Source organism: Lactuca sativa, chromosome 9 (assembly GCF_002870075.4).
Source record: "Lactuca sativa cultivar Salinas chromosome 9, Lsat_Salinas_v11, whole genome shotgun sequence".
Taxonomy (NCBI): Eukaryota; Viridiplantae; Streptophyta; class Magnoliopsida; order Asterales; family Asteraceae; genus Lactuca; species Lactuca sativa.
Genome location: NC_056631.2, coordinates 85,918,562 through 85,930,361, shown reverse-complemented (window position 1 = coordinate 85,930,361; position 11,800 = coordinate 85,918,562).

Sequence of the window (11,800 nt, the reverse complement as noted above, 5' to 3'; positions counted from 1 at the left end):
CCTGACACTCCTTTTGCAGAAGTTTTCGAGCTTTGATGCAGGGAATGATGCGAAGATTAGAGCTAAGCCTATCGCCATGGATCATGAGGGTCCGGTCAGAGGGAAAATTGAGACGAATAGCTTTTTCATAACAAAGTATATCAGTACGATCAGGACTCAATCAATACATGCCAAAGATAACATCAAAACTCTTTATTGAAACTGACATCAGGTCAAAGAGGAAAGAATGATTACTTCAAGGTAAGGATACAACTTAGGGATAAGTCGTTAGTGCACTCATTCTCACCGGTAACCATCTTGACGATAAATGTTTCGGTTACTAGACGAGGACTATGTTTACGAAGATATTTGAATAAATGACTAATAGAACTTTCTTGATGCTAGATTCGAAAAGGATATGAGCATAAGAATTGTCAAAAAGAAATGTACCCGCGACCTTGGTGGGATCAGCGGCTGCCTCCTCCTGCTTCATAGCTAAAACCATTCCGTCGTTGTTGGTGTTGTTGGTGGTTGTTGCTTTTGGGCAGTTTCTCTTGAAATGCCCAATTTCTCCACACCTATAGTAGACCTGTTCAATACTTGATCCAGAAGCTTGATCGGGTTGTTGGACTAGTGTTCTGCAGTTTCGAGCAAGGTGGCCCTTCCTGCCACAACGAATGCAAATCTTCTCGCGACATGAGCCAGGGATAAGATGATGATAACTGCATCTGTTGCACCAAGGGTGGTTACCAGCATACCCAGTGACAGGTGCTTGAGCTGTAGATGCAACAACAGGAGTAGTGACAGCTTGAACTGCCACAGTTTCATGCCTCTTGGAGGGTCCTTAGGAACTCTGACCCTTTCGCTTTTTCTAGATAACCTTATTACTCTCATCATACTCATTCTGATGCTCCTGAACATTTTCATGGTTTTGGGGGTAGGGGTTATATCCTGGTCCACCGAACCTGTTAGGGTACAACAGTGTCATTGTAGCCGTCACTGCGGCAGAAACAGCCAGCTGAACATCATAGGGTCGAATTGAGAAGGAGGTGGTGATGGAGAGTCATTGTTCCTTGAACTGGGTCCTTTCTTTGAAGACATTTCGATCTAAAATGATTAGGAAAAAGAGGATGGTAAGTCCTCTGAATTAAATTAAGAGATATGAAACAAGGGATATCTCTTTATGACAGACATATAATTCTATGAAGCGATAAAGCAGGAATGAATTATCAAGGCAGACAAACTATCACTAAAGGAATGATTGAGGAGCAACAATTGAATGAGAATTTTCCTATAACAAAGTTGGATCTACAAATACTCCCATAGTATTTCATGATTCGCTGCGACGACAGCTCGTTGTTTGTGGTATTTGGGTAAGTTTTAGGTATGCCGCATACCACAGTCACTCCCAAGCACATGTTGGATGTGTCTCGAATGAATATAGTTGGCCAGGCTATATTGATCCTAGAAACGACTACATAAATGCCCAGGTTTAACTGCAGTACACAACACCCATTTACTTATGTTTTGTTCTACCTGTAGTTACGGATCTTGACGGTTCGGTATACTTATATACTTTTGAAAATACTTATATTTTGAAGGATACTTTTAGTTCAGAGCACTTAGGCCCTTTAATGTTTATAGTCTTATACCATGTAAGGTTTGGTATACTCAGTTCACTTTAAACAAGGGCTCTGATACCAATCTGTCACACCCCGAAAACCAAAGGCGGAAACATTTTCGGGGCGGACTCCACGTTGAATATCATAACCAATGTACATAGTAAGAGAAGTAAACACAAAACATTACATTACATAAATTTCATTACATTTGTTTAAAAGTAAAATGATACAAGTTTCATAGGTACACAAGTTTTAACAAAAGTAAGACGTGACTCCATATGCTCCGTCTTCTGCAAAAGAACGCGGGATACTTGTCTAAGGAGAACCTGAGAATACAAGCAGTTTTAAAATCAGCATAAAGCTGGTGAGTTCATAAGCGGTTTATTTTGTGAAAATGAACAAGATTCCTTTAGTTTTATGAAAAAGTGGTTATCCAAGAAAATCCCATATTTTCTTAAAAGTTGGTTATCAAATCCAAAATGTAATGTAAAAGATGTACACTGAAAACATAATTGCCCTTGTGAAATGTAAAGTTTAGTTATCTGAATCGTTACATGTTTCTGGTTATGTACAGATATTATCCCAGGAATATCCTATATTTTCCTAAAAAGTTAGTTACCAATCCGAAATGTAATGTAAACGATGTATACTGAAATCCCCGTTATCCTTGTTAAGTGTATGTTAGTTTTAACACGTATATAAAACTATCATCATAGTAAACTAATTACAAATATTATTAATTTACTATATTCATTATTACTAACAAGTAAATTTCTGTTATCCAAATTGTGAGTTCCATAACCATACAATAGACTAGATATGGAATTAAGAAGTCCAAATCATTTTATGACTTTCGTCACCCTTGAACCTTTTGGTTCGGCTGTAGCTAGCAGCTAGGTGCGGGGTATTCAGCCCCGTATAGATCTATACACTCAAGTCACGCTCCCTATCTAAGAGATTCTGTTTACAGAGGCGGTCCTCCACTCGCGTATCTCTGTGGAGTGTTCTCCAAGGACGTGTCTCTAATTTATAGGAATAACAAATCTACAAGTAATAATGTGGAAAATCCTGTATATATTCTATTTACAAAAACGATCCTCCACTCGCGTATCTCTGTGGAGTGTTACCAAGTACAAAACATATGAACTATTCTAATGATTTTAACAATAATATTATAGTACAAATCGCTTGTGAAATATATAATATAACATTATATAATAAGATACGAAATCGGTTTGTAACTGATTCTGCAAGTTAAACAGTTGATTAATACGGGTTCAATTGTTAAAAGCAAGTGAAATATGAAACATTTCTAATGAAATAATAATGTTTAAGTACTAGATATTCTTGTACTTTTGCTTGTATTTCCCCCTGAAAACATTGAAAAACCATTGAAAAAGGGTAGGGGTATGAACTCACCGGACGCAGAATGTGTCGACTAGGATGCTAAACGCCGAATCGAGGCTTGAATACGTGCGAGGTTCCTATGTAAAATTAAATAATACACAAATATATCTAATTAGATTTTAATTCACTAACTAGATACGATTTTTACACTCCAAGACGCGAAAACACTTAAAATCAAGTGTTTGGAGTGACCCGGGTGACATCTAATGAAGTATAATGCTTGGATATGGAGTTTACTCTTCAAGAGTAAACTCCCAAAGGAGTTCACGGCCCTATTAACCATTCCCCATGAGTTTACGACCGTAAAATCATGGTGGGGTGTTCTAATTTGCTAAATGGCCTTTTAACATTTTAGGGGTGATGCTAGAATTTGGTTTGAAGACGTTGGAATGAGATATAAACATTTTAGGGACTAAATGAGGTGTTTACGGCAGTAAACTAAGTGTTTATGGCCGTAAGCTTCCCTACACACATTCATTATTTATTTTGATGATGCTAGGACAATCACATGTGATTCCCACTTATTTTACAAGCCAAGGAGTGAATTTTGGGCATCATTTGATCCATATATATGAGTTTACGGCCCATGAACCCATTCTTTGGGGGATTTATGGCTGTAAACACTCAAATGGAGGGTTTTCATCATGTTTAAGGTTCCCAAATCGATTGTGGATGGTTCTAGAATTTATCCTAAGGCTTACGGTGTGTTTAAGTGGCATCTTAACACATTAAAATGAGTTTACTCCCCGTGCATATGAGTTTACAGCCCAAGCATGTTCTTGGGCAGTAAACTCATGTTTACTTCTCAAAAATGATGCTCAAGGCATTCTAAGTCCAATATGGTAATTCCCTAAGTCATATCTAAGCTCCAAATGAGGTTTGGAAGGGTTTTATGGCTCAAAAACCCTTTCTATATGAGTTCACGGCGTAGGACTGTTCTAGGGCCGTAAAATCATGATAATGGTCCTAATCCATGATTTAAAATCGAATTTGAAGGCTAAATGTGTTATACTAGGAGCTAGGATAGTTACCTTGGTGATTTCAAGCTTGAAATGAGTGATTTTGGATCAACAAGTTTGATTTGAGGAGAGAGGTTAGAGAGAGAGAGAGAGAGAGAGAGTGAAAAAGGCTTCAAATGAGGCTTAAACAATCTTAAATATGGTTTGAAATTTAGAGACGGTGGAATTCTACCCAATACCGACGTTAACCGAGGCTTTTGGTCGCACCCGATTAAGTTGTCGTAATCCCGATATGGTCAAAACTAAAATTTTTCTAGTTATTAGTTTGAGGTGTTTACTTGTGTTTCTAATATGTTTGGGTACTAACGAGGTCAAAATAAAAGCCTTAAATTAATTGACCTAATAAAAAACGAACTTGGAACGATTTGCTACCGGCGAGTTTTATATACAAAACGGTTACGGCGACGGAACAATTTCGGGTTGTTACAGCTTGCTATCATTTCCATCCATTGGGTCATGTCAAGGTGGATTGTCCTAGATTAATAGGACGGGCAGTGTGAGCTCCAACACCAGTGACATTATGATCGATTGATGGTTGTAGGAGAGGTGGAATCCTCTACAGCCAAGGATAAATCTTTTTAGCATTTTCTCGAGGAGGCGAGATCAATATACAATATGGTCAATTGTATGTTTTCATATTATGTTTATGTCATTCTTTCATTATGTTCTTGTTGTTGTACATGTAGGTTGGTACACTTGTAGTCAACTATGTACATATCTTAATTTTATTTAACCCGAGGGCAATTTATTCATTTGTGTTGCTTGCTTTTAGCAACGGAAATGTTGTTGCTCAGGGAGGATTGGACCACCCTATTATGGTAGAGGTTGTCGACATTAAGATCATGTATGTACTATATGGTCTATTGAGTATTTTAAAGGGAAAGACATGCTTTGTCAATATGATTAAGATATAGGCTTTTAGAGGTCTCTTACTTGCTAAGGCGTATATAATTAATACTTGCATTCTCACTTTCATTCAATACTTGGTTATTGATCTTAACGATTAAAAGTTAAAAGACTAGCATATTATCAAGTTGGTAATTGTTGGTGTAACATTTTGGTGGATTTCTTATTGCACTCTACATTCGTTGTCAACCTTCTAATCTCCCTTAATGATCCAAAAAGCTTCTAAGGTTGTTAACCTTTTCTCTTTTATGGTTGTGTAAATCTTTCCTTTCCTTGCAAGATGTTCCTTTGGTGGGTATAAACTTATTTATGTTCTTCAAATTATAAAATACTTCTATTGTTATCTTTGAGTTTTGGAACTATTTTAGAAGAAATCCAAGCCAAGCCATGGTTTTATGAAGCTTTTTATAACTTTCATGAAATGTTGAGTTAAAAAGGGGATAATATTTGAATAATATTGAGATAAATGCGAAATTAATGGATATTTTAATGAAGCTCAAAAATAACTAGATTTTTGAATAATAAGGAAGAGATATAGCAACAAGTTTACCTAAAATATAAGCAAGTAAATAACATTTTAGTTGAATCGTAATAAGGCTTTCATTCAAGACCAGGTTCGAAAGTGATGACCAACTAAATGTGCAAGATAATCTTGATAAAGAGGCTTCTATATTAATATAACGATTACACAGAAAAGATATTGGAAGTGGAGAGCCTTAATAGATAGATTAACAATATCATCTACTTATAAGACAAAACTATACATATTAAAGTAAAAATATGAGTAGCTTAGGTTGTCCTACTTCCCACGACTGATTTGTGTCGCCTACCAAGAAATGTCAATATAAAGTTGATCATTGTTTTTTCACTGAAAAGACGAAACATTATCTTTATAATCAGGTAGACTTTTCCTCGTCGGTATAGATCAACAACATACAAGGCTCTTTGGTAAGCCTTATCTCCTTTTCAGTTCATTTGAATCATCTACTGTGTGGTATTATTTACACACTTCAGCTGCTGAGGGTCACTTTATGTCATAACAGTTTCCCTTAAGTGACCTCACAGCTTTCACCTTTTACTTGTTGAGTGTGATGAACTTGATCAGGATCAACCTAAAGACTCTAACTTGGAATATCCAGTTGATTCTTCTTTGAATTTCATGGTTGACAACCTCAGTTGTGTATTTGGATTTTTCGGTCAATAGAAGGATGTCTTGTCGATGTTTCTTGCTACAACAATGGAAGTATCTAGCAGGGAGAAAGTTCTTTGGATCTCCCTTGAATGTACAATAAATAATGCCAAGTTCTGGATTGTTGGTGGCTCATAGACTCAATTCTTGTATACCTTCGGTGATGAAGTGTGGGGTTCGATATGTGGAAGTTCAAGTTTTTCCTATAACACTGGATGAATCTCAACATCAAAAATGGGAAAGTCACCAAGTAGGGACCAAAGATAGGTTGAAACCCTTAGGTAAGGTGTCTTCATTTTATGATGTTTTCAATCTTGTGACTGAAGACTTTTGTAATTAAGAATAGCTCTCCAGGATTCATCTTCGGAAGTGTTCTGTAATACTCTTTGCCAAAGCACACCAATGTATATTGGAAGAATTGTGCTTTAAGAGATGATCTTGACTTGTAGTTGGTGACAGCCTCCGGTGTGTCATTTGACCAGATCTCGTTCACAAGTGCTTTCTAATGCTTGTTCTGAAAAAGAGTTAACCTCTCGAACTCCATGGGCAGTCTTTTGTAATCAAGAATCTCCTGATCAAAGTCTTCGAACACCTTATATAATTTCTCATTGGGGGACAAAGGAATGTCCTACATGTTTTTGCTTGCGGGGAGTAGTTGATATAAGGAACATAGTCTTCATCTAAAAGTATGCGGTGTGGATTTATCCATTAGTTGATCAGTGATTCATCAAAGGTTGCATCGACTCCCTGAGCATGCCAGATTTTATCAGTTAGTTTGGCAGCTGTTCGGTCTATTTTCCTTTACCTTGTGGCCGGGGATTTTTAGGGAATTTTGGAGGAGATTGAGGAACTAGGGATTTGTGTCTTCAGGGAGAAAGGGATTTAGATCTTTCTTCGGTAGTGGTGATTTCCACTATCTTTAATTTCCCCACTTTTGAGGAGGAAGGCTTTGCTTTCTCCTCAAACAAAATTTTCAGTTCATCTAGCTTTGAGATAACCCTAGAAAATTAGAACATTGCTCTCCCGTTAATGTCATTTGTTGTCATTAGGGTTGGTTTCTTGATGTACTGCGAGAGATCTTTATAGACGATAAGAGTTTTAGTCAGTGTTTCCTTTCCTATAGCTGAGTGCCAAAGACCTCTCATTGTTTCTTGAAACTATGTATATCTTGCTTCATAGTCATCATGAGCTGCATTAATCATATGAGTGGTCTTCTGTTCTTACTCTTCAACCACCTTTTGGAGTTGTTCCTTTAGAGCTTTGACTTCGGTGATGAACTCTTCTTCCTTATGCAAAAATTATTCATGATCCCTATTCCTTTGTTCATCACAAGCCTTAAGCCCTTGTTCAATCTTCAGAATTAGTTGTTGGGCGGTAAGCTTTTCTCGGGCCTAAATTTGAAGAATTCGTTCTTCATGAGATTGAAGCACTGAGGGAGGTGGAGTTTGCGGTGGTGGAGTTGTGTATTGGGGTTGTCATTAAGATGTTTGAACCACATAATGAATTTGATCTGTTTTGCTTTCGAGATCAAAAAATTCTTTCCTTGTTACGGTGTGCTTCTTTTTTCTTCTTCTTCTCCTTGATTTTGGAGGTGGAGAGTTAGGATCCACTGGATTTTTCGAGGTCGATGAACGTAGGAAAGTCTTGGGCAACTGGTTCCTTGTTTACTTCGGTATAATTGTCGTTGTCCTGACCACGAAGTGGATCGGTGATGAGTCGCACTTCGGTACTCCCTTGGAATGATCCCTTTGGTTTTGATGAAGATGACGGAGGAGGAGAGGGTGGTTGGGCACTTCCAGTCTGAGCCCATTCTCCGGTATGGGCTTTATGGATAGTTTCTTTGTAACAGCCCAAAATCCAGGTAAGCTTTATGGCCCTTCTATTTTGAAAATTGGCAAGTTTAGTCCCTTGAGTTGCATGTTGAATTGGCGAGTACGCTAGGCGTACTGGGGTGTACGCCGCGCGTACTCACGCGCTTAATTTGGACGCAGACTTCACCGAGTACGCTGGGCGTACTCAGGGGTACGCTGGGCGTAGTGAGCACAGATGCAAACCCTAATTTCTGGCTTGTGCACTATAAAAGGAACATGTGGCCCTTTGCCCTAGCCGCCATATTCCTTGAGTGAGTCCCTTGAGAGCTAACTTTTCAAGGTGAAGAAGGGAAGGAGGAGCCATTGTTGGTGCTAGAAGTGGAAGAACAAGTGTAGATCCGTGCTCTACAGTGGTTGGAGATCTCTTTTGAGGTAAAAAGCTCAGAGCTTTCCTTGTTCTTCTTAAGTTTTGCTTTTTGGGACCACTTTAGGGTTTTTGGGTCCAAAGTTTGAGACTTTTGTGTGCAAATAGTCTCCATGAGCATGAATCTGGCCTCTTCTAGTGTGTTTGATGTTAAGGGTTCATAAAAATCCAGTCTTGGTCGTGGATCTAGTGTCATGCATGAGTTATAGTCCCATTATGGAAAGAGAAATGGTGTTTTGAGCACAAAGTGACCTCTACAGCCATGCAAAGGCATAAAGGTCTCGACTTTATGGGTTAAGTCGTATAAAAGGAGTTGGATCTGCAGTTTGGACGAAAGTCTTAACAGATTAAGGTCTGAATGAATGGGATAAGGGAACTGGGTGTTACGCTGGGCGTAATCCCAGTACGCGCGGCGTAGAGTGTCGCGTACCCCGATTCTGTGGAAGCTCCGGGTACGCCTAGCGTACATGTTGGTACGCGCAGCGTAAGCCGAAGAGGGTTGACTTTTGTTTACTTTTAGGGTTTCGTCAACTCTAGTGTATTTGAGCCAAGCAGGGGGCTAAAATGGTCTTTTACCCTTCCTAAGAGTGTTTAGAGAGTTTGGTCTAGCCTTGGGAAATTATGTTGATGACGAGTGTATATTTCATATGATTAGGTGGAAGCTAGGCCCTATTCACTGAGTTCGAGGTTTTCTGAGTTACCGAGTTACGTGAGGTGAGTCTTCTCACTATACGTTACCTTGAGTGGTATTCTAAGTTGACCAGAGGGTCTTATGTGCTATGTATGAGATTATGTGTTATATTAGAGATTACATGCTATGTGTTATTTGTATGCTGTATGATTATATAGACCGGACCGGAGGGTCGAACGATTCAGACTGGGCCAGAGGGCCCAATGAGCTATGACTGGACCGAAGGGTCTGATGAGTTGCGGGACTGGAGGGTCCCGCAGAGACATCTTGACCGGAGGGTCAGGTTTAGCCTCGAGTGGCGTATTTGTGGTATGTGGTATTTTGGGGAACTCACTAAGCATTTATGCTTACAGTTGTTGTGTTTGATGTCTCAGGTACCAGCGAGGACCGTGGGAAGGCGACGGCTTGACTCGTACACACCCACACCGATGGAGTTCACATTAGAGAGATCTTGGGATTTTTTTTGAAAACATTGTTGTTTTGGATTTGAGATTATGATATGATATACATTTTGTGGTTTAAAAATTAAAAATTAAATTGGAAATTTTACGTTGTTACAAGTTGGTATCAGAGCCTTGGTTTGAGGGATTCGGATGCACCTTCGGGCGTATTTGAACTCAAACCGAGGATTTGAGAAATTTTACAACCAAAACTGCAAATTTTCTAAAAAGAAAAATAAGTTTTGGAAACAAGCAGAGTGGATGGTGTGTACGGTCAGCCAGCGCCCGAACGGTGAATCCCCAAAATACCCTTACATTATATGTTATGAGTTATGAGATATTATGTTATGCATGTTAGAGAGGCTAGGTACTCCTATGAGGACTAGAGTGGCCTGATTTGTGATGCCTTAGCCTAGGAGATTACTGCTGCTATGAGATACTTTGAGAGTGAGTAGGTAGTAGTGAGGAGCTCATGAGAGGTCTACTGAGGGTAGTCAGTGCATAGCGAGAGTAGAGTATTTACGACTTGGGATCCTAGGAGGAGGACTTGGGTTGTATATTGATTCGTTGTGGACAATAGTATTGGGCCCGTACTATTGAAAACACCGGATTGGTGCGCAGTCCAAGTAAGAATCCTTGGGGTACCAGAAGTGAGGATGATTGAGTTATCGAGTGTGAGTATACTCGAGAGTGTCCCTGATATTTCTTATGTTGTATTTCAGAGGTTGATCATGGTCGGGACACGCCATACCACCGGGAGCAGTGGGGTGAGTGATGAGGAGATCCGTCGGATCATCCATGAGGAGGTGGCTGCTGCCATCAGAGCCGAGATTCCAGAGATGTTTGGGTCTATTAAGACCACACTGATCGAGACATTTGACGAGTGTTACGCTGCCTTGACTGATGCTGTTGTTGCTGCAGCCACATCAGTTGTTGCTGCTGCGAGACCCCAGGGTGGTGATTCGTTGCTGTACCGAGAGTTCAGCAACACGAAACCACCAGAGTTCAATGGTACACAGGATCCGATCGCCGCTATGAGGTGGATCTCAGACATAGAGGGGTGTTTCTATACGTGCTCGTGTCCGGAGCACTTGAGGGTGCGGTTCGCACTCAACCAGCTTCGCTTGGGGGCGAAGGACTGGTGGAAGTTTGTAACCGCGAGCTATTCGACAGCTGAGCTGACTACAGTGACCTAGGAGAGGTTTACTGCGATGTTTCGTGACGAGTATGTTCCCCAAGTGGAGAGGGAACGTTTAGCTCAGGAGTTTCTGACCTTCAAGTAGGGGACTGAGTCGGTGACAGTGATTACGAGGATGTTTCATGAGCGGGTGCTGTTTTGCCCGGAACTGGTGTCCACTGAGCAGGTTCGCATGAGCCGTTATCTGAGTATACTGAGGAGGGACATCCGTGAGTTCATGGCGAACACGACTTACCAGACATTTTCCGAGCTCCAGGCAAATGCCCGGAAGAGGGAGATTGAGCTTGAGACATAGGCAAGGCAGGAGACCGAGTCTCAGAGGGGTGATCGGCGACCAGCGCAGTCGCAGCCGGCCGCCAAGCGGGCAAAGCTCGCTGATGCGAGGACGGGTAGTTCGAGGGGCCGCACTTGTGGGAAGTGCGGCAAGAGCCATGATGGGTCGTGCAAGACTGGGGTATGCTACAAGTGTGGGAAGGAAGGACATTTCACGAGGGATTGTCCTAAGGGGTTCTTGGTTTGCTTTCATTGCAACCAGACCGGCCATCGGAAGGCCGAGTGCCCCCAGCTTCAGAGGTGAGCGCAGGGATCTGCACCTGCGGTTCGAGCTACTGACACCCGGCCAGTGAAGGCCGAAGCACCGAAGGCTAGGGGGAGAGCCTTCCAGTTGACTGCGGAGGAGGTCCGCGCAGCGCCTGACGTCGTGACGGGTATGTAATCTTTATCTATTTTATGTTGAGTTTATGCTATTGTAATTGCTATATGTTATGCGTAGGTACTTTTCTTGTGTGTTCTGTACCTGCATTAGTGTTGTTCGACTCGGGTGTGAGTCAGTCTTTCATATCTGTGACTTTTAGTCGACACATTAGTCTTCCGAGAGAGGCGTTGAGTCGACGTCTGCGGGTTTCCATAGCAGATGAGCGTGAGGTATGTGCTACCGAGGTGATACGTGGATGCGTGCTGGAGATCTTCGGGGTGGAGTTTTTGATTGATTTGATTCCGATTGCTATGAGGGATGTTTGTGTTATAGTAGGCATGGATTGGTTGAGCCGTTTCGGGGCTGTCATAGATTGCGAGCGTCAATCGGTGACGATCCGAGATCCTAGTGGGGGAGCGC